The sequence below is a fragment of the Somniosus microcephalus genome, chromosome 1 (genome assembly GCF_052327205.1).
Source record: "Somniosus microcephalus isolate GS21.2 chromosome 1, FLI_Smic_1.0, whole genome shotgun sequence".
NCBI classification, from domain to species: domain Eukaryota; kingdom Metazoa; phylum Chordata; class Chondrichthyes; order Squaliformes; family Somniosidae; genus Somniosus; species Somniosus microcephalus.
The window spans coordinates 3,832,167-3,847,166 of record NC_140987.1 but is presented as its reverse complement, the minus strand read 5'-3'; the positions used below and the strand labels follow the sequence as shown (position 1 = coordinate 3,847,166).

Below are 15,000 nucleotides of genomic sequence, written 5' to 3'. Positions count from 1 at the left end.
CTCCCGGGAGATCACATGGGTTCGGGTGGATGCACAGTGATAGAAGATTTGAGGTTAGGATCAGATCAGCCATGATCTTATTGAATGGTGGAGCAGGCTCGAGGGGCCGATTGGCCTACTCCTGCTCCTATTTCTTATGTTCTTATGAATATAGGCCTACTCTACTCAATCTGTCCTCATAGGACGTATGAAGAGAGATTGGGTCGATTAGGCTTATATTCGCTAGAGTTTAGAAGAATGAGAGGGGATCTCATTGAAACTTATATAATTCTAACAGGACTAGACAGACTAGATGCAGGAAGGATGTTCCCGATGGCCGGGGAGTCCAGAACCAGGGGTCATAGTCTAAGGATAAGGGGTAGGCCATTTAGGACTGAGATGAGGAGGAATTTCTTCACCCAGAGAGTGGTGAACCTGTGGAATTCTCTACCACAGAGGGCGGTGGAGGCCAATTCATTAAATATATTCAAGAAGGAGTTGGATATATTTCTTAAGGCTAAAAGGATCAAGGGATATGGGGAGAAAGCAGGGACAGGGTACTGAATTTGGATGATCAGTCATGATCGCATTAAATGGCGGAGCAGGCTCGAAGGGCCGAATGGCCTACTCCTGCTCCTATCTTCTATGTTTCTATGTTTAATCCCCCCAATCCCAGGAACCAGTCTGATGAACCTTGGTTGCACTCCCTCTATGGCAAGTATATCCTTCCTTAGGTAAGGAGACCAGAACTGTGCTCAATACTCCACTCACTTCCTCCCAACTAAAGGTGTTGCAATGGGATCCCGCATGGGCCCCAGCTATGCCTGCCTTTTCGTGGGATATATGGAACATTCTTTGTTCCAGTCATAGAGTCATAATGGCACAGAAGGAGGCCATTTAGCCCATCGGGTCCGTGCCAGCTCTCTGTAGAGCGATCCAGTCAGTCCCACTCCCCCGCTCTATCCCCGTAACCCTGCAAGTTTATTTCCCTCAAGTGCCCATCCAGTCTCCCCTTGAAAACATATTGGGCTGGATTTTAATACTGGAGGTGTGTTGGAGGCGGGACTACAACTTTCGGGGTTGTGGTCCCGCCTCCATCGAGTTGTGGCCAACCCACGCGATTTTCCCTTGATTGACCTTGTTGATCCCGCCCAGCGAGCTCAGCAGGCCAATTAAGAGCCACCCGGCAACAGGTGACGTCACATTGACATTTCATCTGTCTGTGTAAACAAGTTTTTCCTCACATCCCCCCTGTATCTCTTACCCAAAACCTTAAATCTGTGTCCCCTAGTCCTTGTACCATCAACTAGTGGGAACAGCCTTTCCCCGTCTAGCCTATCCAAACCTGTCATAATCTTGTACACCTCGATCAAATCACTCCTCAACCTCCTTTGCTCTAATGAAAACAAATCCAGCTTCTCCAACCTGATCTTGTAACTAAGATCCCCCATCCCCGGAACCATTCTGGTAAATCTCCTCTGCACCCTCTCAAGGGCCTTCACATCCTTCCTAAAGTGTGGTGACCAGAACTGGACGCAATACTCCAGTTGTGGCCTAACCAGCGCTTTATAAAGGTTCAGCATAACTTCTCTACTTTTGTACTCAGTACCTCTATTTATGAAGCCCAAGATCCCATATGCTTTGTTAACCACTCTCTCAATATGTCCTGCCACCTTCAGGGACCTATGGACATTAACTCCCGGGTCCCTCTGTCCCTGCACACTCTTTAAAACTGTGCCATTAAGTGTATATTGCCTCTCCCTGTTCCTTCTGCCAAAATGCATCACCTCACACTTCTCTGTATTAAATTCCATCTGCCACTTGTCTGCCCATTCTGCTAGCCTTTCTATGTCCTGTTGCAGTCGATTGATATCATCCTCACTGTTTGCCACACCCCCAAGTTTGGTGTCATCGGCAAATTTAGAAATTCTACTTTGTATTCCAATATCCGAGTCATTTATATATATATCCCCTCCCTCACCTTTTTTTCCAGTACATTGATGACTGTATTGGTGCTGTTTCCTGCTCTCGCCCTGAACTAGAAAATTTCATTCACTTTGCTTCCAATTTTCACCCTTCCCTCACCTTCACATAGTCCATCTCCAACTCTTCCCTTCCCTTCCTTGACTTCTCTATCTCCATTTCTGGGGATAGGCCATCAACCAACATCCACTATAAGCCCACTGACTCTCACAGCTACCTGGACTATATTTCCTCCCATCCCGCTTCCTGTAAGGACTCTATTCCATTCTCCCAGTTTCTCCGTCTCTGCCGCATTTGCTCTGACGATGCCACCTTCCATATCAGTGCTTCCGCATGTCTTCCTTTTCCCTCAACCGAGGATTCCCCTCTACTGTGGTTGACACGGCCCTCGACCGTGTCCGTTCCATTTCCCGCACTTCTGCTCTCACCCCTTCCCCTCCCTCCCAGAACCACGATAGGGTTCCCCTTCCACCCCACCAGCCACCACATTCAACAGATCATTCTGCGCCATTTCCGCCACCTCCAGCATGATCCCACCACCAAACACATCTTCACCGCACCCCCCCCTTTCAGCATTCCAAAGGGACTGCTCCCTCCACGACACCCTGGTCCACTCCTCTATCACCCCCAGCACCCCTTCCCCTTCACCCGGCACCTTCCCGTGCAAGCGCAGGAAATGCAACACCTGCCCTTTTACCTCCCCCCTTCCCACTGTCCAGGTCCCCAAACACTCCTTCCAGGTGAAACAGCGATTTACTTGTACTTCTTGCAATCTAGTTTACTGTATTCGCTGCTCACGATGCGGTCTCCTCTACACTGGGGAGACCAAACGCAGATTGGGTGACCGCTTTGCGGGACACCTCCGTTCAGTCCACAAGCGTGACCCCGAGCTTCCGGTCGCCTGTCACTTTAATTCTCCGCTCCACTCCCACTCTGACCTCACCGTCCTCGGCCTATTACATTGTTCCAATGAAGCTCAGCGTAAGCTCGAGGAACAGCTTTCGATTGGGCACTTTACAGCCTTCTGGACTCAACATCGAGTTCAACAATTTCAGACTATAACCTCGGCCCCCATATATATTTTTAAATTTTTTTCCCTTGTCTTCTCACATTCTGCCATCGCCATTCACACCTCATCTAGCGTCAGCTTTTGTTTCTTAACTTGTCCCATTACCTCTCTTTTTGCCTCGCACCATCGTCCCTTTGGTCAGTCAATCTCTTCTGCCTTCAGCCTGTCACAGACCTTCCCTTTGTTCTTTCCTCCCCTCCTCCCTGCCCCTGCTTAAAAATCTCTCTTCTCTAACCTTTTCCAGTTCTGACGAAGGGTCCTCGACCCGAAACGTTGACTCGGTTTCTCCCTCCTCAATGCTGCCTGACCTGCTGAGTGTTTCCAGCATTCTCTGTTGTTGTTATTCCACAATACGCCAGGTGTGGTCTCCAGAATGGTGTGCGGAAATCTCAGCAAGGCAGCAGTTGGCTTGGACACCACTGATTTTGGAGCAAGAAATCACTGGGGTTTCTGCCCTGATTTCTGTCTAGTGCATGTATATACTGTACCTGTAGCACCCCTGGAGAACAGCAACCACATAGAACGCTACAGCACAGGAGGTGGCCAGTCGGCCCACCATGCCAGTGCCGGCTCTGTGAAAGAGCTGTCTCATTCGTCCCATTCCCTTGCTCTATCTCCAGAGCCTGGTAAATTTTTTCCCTTCAAGTATTTGTCCAATTCTTTTTTGAAAGTTACTGCTGAATCTGCTTCCACCGCCCTTTCAGGTAGCGCATTCCAAATCGCTGTGCGAAAAAGGGGGCATAGTCTCAGGATAAGGGGTTGGCCATTTAAGACCAAGATGAGGAGGAACTTCTTCACTCAGAGTTCTGAATATTTGGCATTCTCTACCTCAAAGGGCTGTGGATGCTGAATCGTTGAGTATATTCGAGGCTGAGATCGATAGATTTTTGACTCTAGGGGAATCAAGGGATATGGGGATCGGGCGGGAAAGTGGAGTTGAGGTTGAAGATCAGCCATGGTCTTATTGAATGGCGGAGCCAGTTCGAGGGGCTTAATGGCCGACTCCTGTTCCTAATTCTTATGTTCTTAAAAAATGTTTCCTCATGCCGCCTCTGGTTCTTTTGCCAATCACCTTAAATCTGTGTCCTCTGGTTACCGACCCTTCTGCCACTATTTACTCTATCAAAACTATTCATGATTTTGAACATCTCTATTAAATCTCCCCTTAACCTGCTCTGCTCTGAGGAGAACAACCCCAGCTTCTCCAGTCTCTCCATATAACTGAAGTCCCTCATTCCTGGAATCATTCTCATAAATCTTTTCTGCACCCTCTCACATCCTTCCTAAAGTGTGGTGCTAGTAAAATCTAGGGGCTAGAAATTCATTATAGCCATGGAATGGGCAGTGTTTAGACTAAAAATGGTTAAGTAGCGCCAGGTGAAAATCATCTAGACAGCACGCAAAATTCGTGCTCATTCCTTATTAAAATGATTGCCGTCATAAATCTAGTCTAAAAATCCAAACTCATTGGCGTTACACTGAAAAGCTGGACCAATATCAGAGGCAGTCTAATTGCAAGTCATGACTACCACAGGCTTTTTTCACTACTTAAAGGGGAGGTTAATTGATGCGGCAGCACCTCATTTTCAGCATTGTTGGGTGTGCAGCTGCCCCAACAACCCAAGCAAGAAGCAGAAGGACAAGGATCCGGAGCAGTGAATAAGTTGTCGTGATGGCAGATCGCCGCCCCAGGGACAGAGTCCGGAGGCTCTCTGACGAAACTTTGGAGGCGTTGGTTTTCGCGGTGGAGAGGAGGAGAGTGGTCATGTACCCGCCAACTGGCAGGAGCCCCTCGCCACAAGTGTTCCGCACCATGTGGAGGGAGGAAGCGCAGCACGTCTCGGGCAGCACTGTGGTCCCCAGAACCCACACCCAGTGCAGGAAGGAGTTTAACGAGCTCCCACGGGTGGTCAGGGTGAGTGAAGGCTTCAACTAATGTTACATACCACCATCTGTACCACAAGCTTCACACACTGCCCAAAGCACCACACCCCCAGCACTCACCCACCAACAACCTCTACCTAGCAACCCTCACACCCACATCTCACACCTTGCACACAATGACAGCTATTCAACTATGGCAGGCACATCACCCACATGATGGCCTGAGGGCGCTCCGCTTCTTCCTTGAACAGAGGCCCGACCAGTCCCACCACCCTCCTCCGCCTGGCTGAACTTGTTCTCACATTGAACAACTTCTCCTTTAACTCCACTCATTTCCTCCAAATCAAAGGTGTTGCCATGGGTACCCGCATGGGTCCTAGCTATGCCTGCCTTTTCGTGGGCTATGTGGAACACTCTTTGTTCCAGTCCTACTCGGGTCCCCTCCCTCACCTCTTTTTCCAATACATTGATGACTGTATCGGTGCCGTTTCCTGCTCTCGCCCCGAACTAGACAATTTCATTCGCTTTGCCTCCAATTTCCACCCTTCCCTCACCTTCACATGGTCCATCTCTGACTCTTCCCTTCCCTTCCTCGACTTCTCCGTCTCCATCTCTGGGGATAGGTTATCGACCAATATTCACTACAAGCCCACTGACTCCCACAGCTACCTGGGCTACACTTCCTCCCACCCCGCTTCCTGTAAGGACTCTATTCCATTCTCCCAGTTTCTCCGTCTCCGCCGTATCTGCTCCGACGATGCCACCTTCCACACCAGTGCTTCCGACAGGTCTTCCTTTTTCCGCAACCGAGGATTCCCCTCTACCGTGGTTGACACTGCCCTCGACCGTGTCAGTTCCATCTCCCGCACTTCTGCCCTCACCCCTGCCCCTCCCTCCCGGAACCACGATAGGGTTCCCCTTGTCCTCACCTTTCACCCCACCAGCCTCCACATTCAACGGATCATCCTCCGGCATTTCCGCTACCTCCAAAGTGATCCCACCACCAAACGTATCTTCCCCTCCCCTCCCCTTTCAGCATTCCGTAGGGACCGCTCCCTCCGAGACACTCTAGTCCACTCCTCTATCACCCCAAACAGCCCTTCCCCTTCGCCTGGCACCTTCCCGTGCAAGCGGAGGAGATGTAACACCTGCCCCATACCTCCCCCCTTCCCACTGTCCAGGGCCCCAAACACCCCTTCCAGGTGAAACAGCGATTTACTTGTACTTCTCACAATCTAGTATACTGTATTCGCTGCTCACGATGCGGTCTCCTCTACATTGGAGAGACCAAACGCAGATTGGGTGACCGTTTTGCGGAACACCTCCGTTCAGTCCGTAAGGGTAACCCCGAGCTTCCGGTCGCCTGTCACTTTAATTCACCGCTCCATTCCCACTCGGACCTCACCGTCCTCGGCCTCTTGTATTGTTCCAGTGAAGCTCAACGTAAACTCGAGGAACAGCACCTCATCTTCCGATTAGGCACTTTACAGTCTTCGGACTCAATATCGAGTTCAACAATTTCAGATCATAACCTCGGCCCCATTACACATTTTTTCTTGTAATTTTTCCACTCCTTTCCCCCCCCCCCCCTTTCCCTTTGTTTCTCTCTCAAACCTGGCAGCTATCTTTTGCCCTGCCAGTACACTTTACACCTAATCTCAGCCTATTACCATCTCGTCTAGCTCTTTTGTTTCTTTCACTTCTTTTGTCCGATCGCAGCCCTGCCTTCGATCTAATTTCTTTTCTTTCCAGTTTTGAAGAAGGGTTCGACCCGAAACGTCAACTCAAATTTCTCTCCACGGATGTTGCCTGACCTGCTGAGTTTTTCCAGCATTTTCTGTTGTTATTTTACATTGCACCACACTCAGTCACACACTTTCCTTTCTCTTGCAAGCCAAGGTGGCACACAACCGGAGGGAGCAGGAGCGGGCAGGCGGGGGCCAAGCCCAGATTGAACATCTGAGTGACCTGGAGAATCGAGTGCTGCAGATCATTGGGCGCCAGCTCTTGGATCCGTGGCCACCGGCGATGTTCACCCCCTTGGGGACAAAGATGGTACGTTCATCCCGACTCCTTCTTCTCACATCCCACTTCCCCCTCAGCCCACAATCGTTTCGCACTTTCTAGCTACCTGCGGGAGAAGAGGAAGAGGAAGACGACACCGCGTCACTGCGTCTCTCACCCGCAGGCACCAGCTCAGGTACTGGCACTACACGTTCTTTAGAGGCTGGCGGAGTAGCGGGATCTGCACAGGATGAGGCACCTGGCACGAGTGGGCCGCAGCAAGGCCGGGGGAAAGGGTAGCCCGGGGGGCCAGTTCCCCAGAGGGCAATTTCTGCTGCACAGGACTCAGATGGGGACCTCGATGGGGAGGCCTTTAGAAGAAGGGTGATGGGCATGCACACAGAAATGATAAGTGCAATGGCAAGGTTGCCAAAGAGCCTCTCGGCAATGGCAATGAGCGTGGAGGAGTCTGCCTCCAACATTAAACAAAGCTCTGTGCAGAGCATGGAGCCCATCATTTCTAGTCTGCAAATGATGTTAGACTCCCGAGAGACCGTGGCGACCCAGACGTGATGGCACATGATGGGCAATGTCGCAGCTTCCATTGCAGCACAGGCAGAAGTGACCCAACGTCATATAGTGCTGCAGCGGAAGCTCTGGCTGTTCTCATGCAGTCTCAGCGTGATGCCACCCAAGCTCTGGCTGTTCTCATGCAGTCTCAGCGTGATGCCACCCAGGCTCTGACTGTTCTCGTGCAGTCTCAGCGTGATGCCACCCAAGCTCTGGCTGTTCTCGTGCAGTCTCAGCGTGATGCCACCCAAGCTCTGACTGTTCTCGTGCAGTCTCAGCGTGATGCCACCCAAGCTCAGACTGTTCTCATGCAGTCTCAGCGTGATGCCACCCAAGCTCTGACTGTTCTCATGCAGTCTCAGCGTGATGCCACCCAGCTCTGACTGTTCTCATGCAGTCTCAGCGTGATGCCACCCAAGCTCTGACTGTTCTCATGCAGTCTCAGCGTGATGCCACCCAAGCTCTGACTGTTCTCATGCAGTCTCAGCGTGATGCCACCCAAGCTCTGGCTGTTCTCATGCAGTCTCAGCGTGATGCCACCCAAGCTCTGACTGTTCTCATGCAGTCTCAGCGTGATGCCACCCAAGCTCTGACTGTTCTCGTGCAGTCTCAGCGTGATGCCACCCAAGCTCTGACTGTTCTCATGCAGTCTCAGCGTGATGCCACCCAAGCTCTGGCTGTTCTCATGCAGTCTCAGCGTGATGCCACCCAAGCTCTGACTGTTCTCATGCAGTCTCAGCGTGATGCCACCCAAGCTCTGACTGTTCTCGTGCAGTCTCAGCGTGATGCCACCCAAGCTCTGGCTGTTCTCGTGCAGTCTCAGCGTGATGCCACCCAAGCTCTGACTGTTCTCATGCAGTCTCAGCGTGATGCCACCCAAGCTCTGACTGTTCTCGTGCAGTCTCAGCGTGATGCCACCCAAGCTCTGACTGTTCTCGTGCAGTCTCAGCGTGATGCCACCCAAGCTCTGACTGTTCTCATGCAGTCTCAGCGTGATGCCACCCAAGCTCTGACTGTTCTCGTGCAGTCTCAGCGTGATGCCACCCAAGCTCTGACTGTTCTCGTGCAGTCTCAGCGTGATGCCACCCAAGCTCTGACTGTTCTCGTGCAGTCTCAGCGTGATGCCACCCAAGCTCTGACTGTTCTCGTGCAGTCTCAGCGTGATGCCACCCAAGCTCTGACTGTTCTCATGCAGTCTCAGCGTGATGCCACCCAAGCTCTGACTGTTCTCATGCAGTCTCAGCGTGATGCCACCCAAGCTCTGACTGTTCTCGTGCAGTCTCAGCGTGATGCCACCCAAGCTCTGACTGTTCTCATGCAGTCTCAGCGTGATGCCACCCAAGCTCTGACTGTTCTGATGCAGTCTCAGCGTGATGCCACCCAAGCTCTGACTGTTCTCGTGCAGTCTCAGCGTGATGCCACCCAAGCTCTGACTGTTCTCATGCAGTCTCAGCGTGATGCCACCCAAGCTCTGACTGTTCTCGTGCAGTCTCAGCGTGATGCCACCCAAGCTCAGACTGTTCTCGTGCAGTCTCAGCGTGATGCCACCCAAGCTCTGACTGTTCTCGTGCAGTCTCAGCGTGATGCCACCCAAGCTCTGACTGTTCTCATGCAGTCTCAGCGTGATGCCACCCAAGCTCAGACTGTTCTCGTGCAGTCTCAGCGTGATGCCACCCAAGCTCAGACTGTTCTCATGCAGTCTCAGCGTGATGCCACCCAAGCTCTGACTGTTCTCGTGCAGTCTCAGCGTGATGCCACCCAAGCTCTGACTGTTCTCATGCAGTCTCAGCGTGATGCCACCCAAGCTCTGACTGTTCTCGTGCAGTCTCAGCGTGATGCCACCCAAGCTCTGACTGTTCTCATGCAGTCTCAGCGTGATGCCACCCAAGCTCAGACTGTTCTCATGCAGTCTCAGCGTGATGCCACCCAAGCTCTGACTGTTCTCGTGCAGTCTCAGCGTGATGCCACCCAAGCTCTGGCTGTTCTCGTGCAGTCTCAGCGTGATGCCACCCAAGCTCTGACTGTTCTCATGCAGTCTCAGCGTGATGCCACCCAAGCTCTGACTGTTCTCATGCAGTCTCAGCGTGATGCCACCCAAGCTCTGACTGTTCTCATGCAGTCTCAGCGTGATGCCACCCAAGCTCAGACTGTTCTCGTGCAGTCTCAGCGTGATGCCACCCAAGCTCAGACTGTTCTCGTGCAGTCTCAGCGTGATGCCACCCAAGCTCTGACTGTTCTCATGCAGTCTCAGCGTGATGCCACCCAAGCTCAGACTGTTCTCATGCAGTCTCAGCGTGATGCCACCCAAGCTCTGGCTGTTCTCGTGCAGTCTCAGCGTGATGCCACCCAAGCTCTGGCTGTTCTCATGCAGTCTCAGCGTGATGCCACCCAAGCTCAGACTGTTCTCGTGCAGTCTCAGCGTGATGCCACCCAAGCTCAGACTGTTCTCGTGCAGTCTCAGCGTGATGCCACCCAAGCTCTGACTGTTCTCATGCAGTCTCAGCGTGATGCCACCCAAGCTCAGACTGTTCTCATGCAGTCTCAGCGTGATGCCACCCAAGCTCTGACTGTTCTCGTGCAGTCTCAGCGTGATGCCACCCAAGCTCTGGCTGTTCTCGTGCAGTCTCAGCGTGATGCCACCCAAGCTCTGGCTGTTCTCATGCAGTCTCAGCGTGATGCCACCCAAGCTCTGGCTGTTCTCGTGCAGTCTCAGCGTGATGCCACCCAAGCTCTGACTGTTCTCATGCAGTCTCAGCGTGATGCCACCCAAGCTCTGGCTGTTCTCGTGCAGTCTCAGCGTGATGCCACCCAAGCTCTGACTGTTCTCATGCAGTCTCAGCGTGATGCCACCCAAGCTCTGGCTGTTCTCAGTGCAGTCTCAGCGTGATGCCACCCAAGCTCTGGCTGTTCTCGTGCAGTCTCAGCGTGATGCCACCCAAGCTCTGGCTGTTCTCGTGCAGTCTCAGCGTGATGCCACCCAAGCTCTGACTGTTCTCGTGCAGTCTCAGCGTGATGCCACCCAAGCTCTGACTGTTCTCGTGCAGTCTCAGCGTGATGCCACCCAAGCTCTGACTGTTCTCATGCAGTCTCAGCGTGATGCCACCCAAGCTCTGACTGTTCTCGTGCAGTCTCAGCGTGATGCCACCCAAGCTCTGACTGTTCTCATGCAGTCTCAGCGTGATGCCACCCAAGCTCTGACTGTTCTCATGCAGTCTCAGCGTGATGCCACCCAAGCTCTGACTGTTCTCGTGCAGTCTCAGCGTGATGCCACCCAAGCTCTGACTGTTCTCATGCAGTCTCAGCGTGATGCCACCCAGGCTCTGACTGTTCTCGTGCAGTCTCAGCGTGATGCCACCCAAGCTCTGACTGTTCTCGTGCAGTCTCAGCGTGATGCCACCCAAGCTCTGACTGTTCTCATGCAGTCTCAGCGTGATGCCACCCAGGCTCTGACTGTTCTCGTGCAGTCTCAGCGTGATGCCACCCAAGCTCTGACTGTTCTCATGCAGTCTCAGCGTGATGCCACCCAGGCTCTGACTGTTCTCATGCAGTCTCAGCGTGATGCCACCCAAGCTCTGACTGTTCTCGTGCAGTCTCAGCGTGATGCCACCCAAGCTCAGACTGTTCTCGTGCAGTCTCAGCGTGATGCCACCCAAGCTCTGGCTGTTCTCGTGCAGTCTCAGCGTGATGCCACCCAAGCTCTGACTGTTCTCATGCAGTCTCAGCGTGATGCCACCCAAGCTCTGACTGTTCTCATGCAGTCTCAGCGTGATGCCACCCAAGCTCTGGCTGTTCTCATGCAGTCTCAGCGTGATGCCACCCAAGCTCTGACTGTTCTCGTGCAGTCTCAGCGTGATGCCACCCAAGCGCTGGCTGTTCTCGTGCAGTCTCAGCGTGATGCCACCCAAGCTCTGACTGTTCTCATGCAGTCTCAGCGTGATGCCACCCAAGCTCTGACTGTTCTCGTGCAGTCTCAGTGTGATGCCACCCAAGCTCTGACTGTTCTCATGCAGTCTCAGCGTGATGCCACCCAAGCTCTGGCTGTTCTCATGCAGTCTCAGCGTGATGCCACCCAAGCTCTGGCTGTTCTCATGCAGTCTCAGCGTGATGCCACCCAAGCTCTGACTGTTCTCATGCAGTCTCAGCGTGATGCCACCCAAGCTCTGACTGTTCTCATGCAGTCTCAGCGTGATGCCACCCAAGCTCTGGCTGTTCTCATGCAGTCTCAGCGTGATGCCACCCAAGCTCTGACTGTTCTCGTGCAGTCTCAGCGTGATGCCACCCAAGCGCTGGCTGTTCTCGTGCAGTCTCAGCGTGATGCCACCCAAGCTCTGACTGTTCTCATGCAGTCTCAGCGTGATGCCACCCAAGCTCTGACTGTTCTCGTGCAGTCTCAGTGTGATGCCACCCAAGCTCTGACTGTTCTCATGCAGTCTCAGCGTGATGCCACCCAAGCTCTGGCTGTTCTCATGCAGTCTCAGCGTGATGCCACCCAAGCTCTGGCTGTTCTCATGCAGTCTCAGCGTGATGCCACCCAAGCTCTGACTGTTCTCATGCAGTCTCAGCGTGATGCCACCCAAGCTCTGGCTGTTCTCATGCAGTCTCAGCGTGATGCCACCCAAGCTCTGACTGTTCTCATGCAGTCTCAGCGTGATGCCACCCAAGCTCTGGCTGTTCTCATGCAGTCTCAGCGTGATGCCACCCAAGCTCTGGCTGTTCTCATGCAGTCTCAGCGTGATGCCACCCAAGCTCTGGCTGTTCTCATGCAGTCTCAGCGTGATGCCACCCAAGCTCTGGCTGTTCTCATGCAGTCTCAGCGTGATGCCACCCAAGCTCTGGCTGTTCTCATGCAGTCTCAGCGTGATGCCACCCAAGCTCTGACTGTTCTCATGCAGTCTCAGCGTGATGCCACCCAAGCTCTGGCTGTTCTCGTGCAGTCTCAGCGTGATGCCACCCAAGCTCTGGCTGTTCTCGTGCAGTCTCAGCGTGATGCCACCCAAGCTCTGGCTGTTCTCATGCAGTCTCAGCGTGATGCCACCCAAGCTCTGGCTGTTCTCGTGCAGTCTCAGTGTGATGCCACCCAAGCTCTGACTGTTCTCATGCAGTCTCAGCGTGATGCCACCCAAGCTCTGACTGTTCTCGTGCAGTCTCAGTGTGATGCCACCCAAGCTCTGGCTGTTCTCATGCAGTCTCAGCGTGATGCCACCCAAGCTCTGGCTGTTCTCATGCAGTCTCAGCGTGATGCCACCCAAGCTCTGGCTGTTCTCATGCAGTCTCAGCGTGATGCCACCCAAGCTCTGACTGTTCTCATGCAGTCTCAGCGTGATGCCACCCAAGCTCTGACTGTTCTCATGCAGTCTCAGCGTGATGCCACCCAAGCTCTGACTGTTCTCGTGCAGTCTCAGCGTGATGCCACCCAAGCTCTGGCTGTTCTCATGCAGTCTCAGCGTGATGCCACCCAAGCTCTGGCTGTTCTCATGCAGTCTCAGCGTGATGCCACCCAAGCTCTGGCTGTTCTCGTGCAGTCTCAGCGTGATGCCACCCAAGCTCTGACTGTTCTCGTGCAGTCTCAGCGTGATGCCACCCAAGCTCTGACTGTTCTCGTGCAGTCTCAGCGTGATGCCACCCAAGCTCTGGCTGTTCTCATGCAGTCTCAGCGTGATGCCACCCAAGCTCTGACTGTTCTCGTGCAGTCTCAGCGTGATGCCACCCAAGCTCTGGCTGTTCTCGTGCAGTCTCAGCGTGATGCCACCCAAGCTCAGACTGTTCTCATGCAGTCTCAGCGTGATGCCACCCAAGCTCTGACTGTTCTCGTGCAGTCTCAGCGTGATGCCACCCAAGCTCTGACTGTTCTCATGCAGTCTCAGCGTGATGCCACCCAAGCTCAGACTGTTCTCGTGCAGTCTCAGCGTGATGCCACCCAAGCTCTGGCTGTTCTCATGCAGTCTCAGCGTGATGCCACCCAAGCTCTGACTGTTCTCGTGCAGTCTCAGCGTGATGCCACCCAAGCTCTGACTGTTCTCATGCAGTCTCAGCGTGATGCCACCCAAGCTCTGGCTGTTCTCATGCAGTCTCAGCGTGATGCCACCCAAGCTCTGACTGTTCTCATGCAGTCTCAGCGTGATGCCACCCAAGCTCTGACTGTTCTCGTGCAGTCTCAGCGTGATGCCACCCAAGCTCTGACTGTTCTCATGCAGTCTCAGCGTGATGCCACCCAAGCTCTGGCTGTTCTCATGCAGTCTCAGCGTGATGCCACCCAAGCTCTGGCTGTTCTCGTGCAGTCTCAGCGTGATGCCACCCAAGCTCTGACTGATCTGAAAGGTATGACAAGCTGGTTCTCATGCAGTCTCAGCGTGATGCCACCCAAGCTCTGACTGTTCTCATGCAGTCTCAGCGTGATGCCACCCAAGCTCTGACTGTTCTCGTGCAGTCTCAGCGTGATGCCACCCAAGCTCTGACTGTTCTCGTGCAGTCTCAGCGTGATGCCACCCAAGCTCTGACTGTTCTCGTGCAGTCTCAGCGTGATGCCACCCAAGCTCTGGCTGTTCTCATGCAGTCTCAGCGTGATGCCACCCAAGCTCTGGCTGTTCTCATGCAGTCTCAGCGTGATGCCACCCAAGCTCTGACTGTTCTCGTGCAGTCTCAGCGTGATGCCACCCAAGCTCTGGCTGTTCTCGTGCAGTCTCAGCGTGATGCCACCCAAGCTCTGACTGTTCTCGTGCAGTCTCAGCGTGATGCCACCCAAGCTCTGACTGTTCTCATGCAGTCTCAGCGTGATGCCACCCAAGCTCTGACTGTTCTCAGTGCAGTCTCAGCGTGATGCCACCCAAGCTCTGACTGTTCTCGTGCAGTCTCAGCGTGATGCCACCCAAGCTCTGACTGTTCTCATGCAGTCTCAGCGTGATGCCACCCAAGCTCTGGCTGTTCTCATGCAGTCTCAGCGTGATGCCACCCAAGCTCTGACTGTTCTCATGCAGTCTCAGCGTGATGCCACCCAAGCTCTGGCTGTTCTCATGCAGTCTCAGCGTGATGCCACCCAAGCTCTGACTGTTCTCATGCAGTCTCAGCGTGATGCCACCCAAGCTCAGACTGTTCTCGTGCAGTCTCAGCGTGATGCCACCCAAGCTCTGGCTGTTCTCATGCAGTCTCAGCGTGATGCCACCCAAGCTCTGGCTGTTCTCGTGCAGTCTCAGCGTGATGCCACCCAAGCTCTGGACTGTTCTCATGCAGTCTCAGCGTGATGCCACCCAAGCTCTGACTGTTCTCATGCAGTCTCAGCGTGATGCCACCCAAGCTCTGACTGTTCTCATGCAGTCTCAGCGTGATGCCACCCAAGCTCTGACTGTTCTCGTGCAGTCTCAGCGTGATGCCACCCAAGCTCTGACTGTTCTCATGCAGTCTCAGCGTGATGCACCCAAGCTCTGACTGTTCTCGTGCAGTCTCAGCGTGATGCCACCCAAGCTCTGACTGTTCTCGTGCAGTCTCAGCGTGATGCCACCCAAGCTCTGACTGTT

At 53.5% G+C, this 15,000-nt stretch overlaps 1 protein-coding gene across 1 annotated transcript in view; it reads right to left on the bottom strand.

The window, feature by feature from the left end:
• Positions 1-15,000, bottom strand: part of LOC147123896 (sperm flagella and cilia-associated protein 2-like) — a 536,137-nt gene that overhangs the window by 367,403 nt on the left and 153,734 nt on the right. The gene's annotated exons all lie outside the window — the stretch shown is intronic.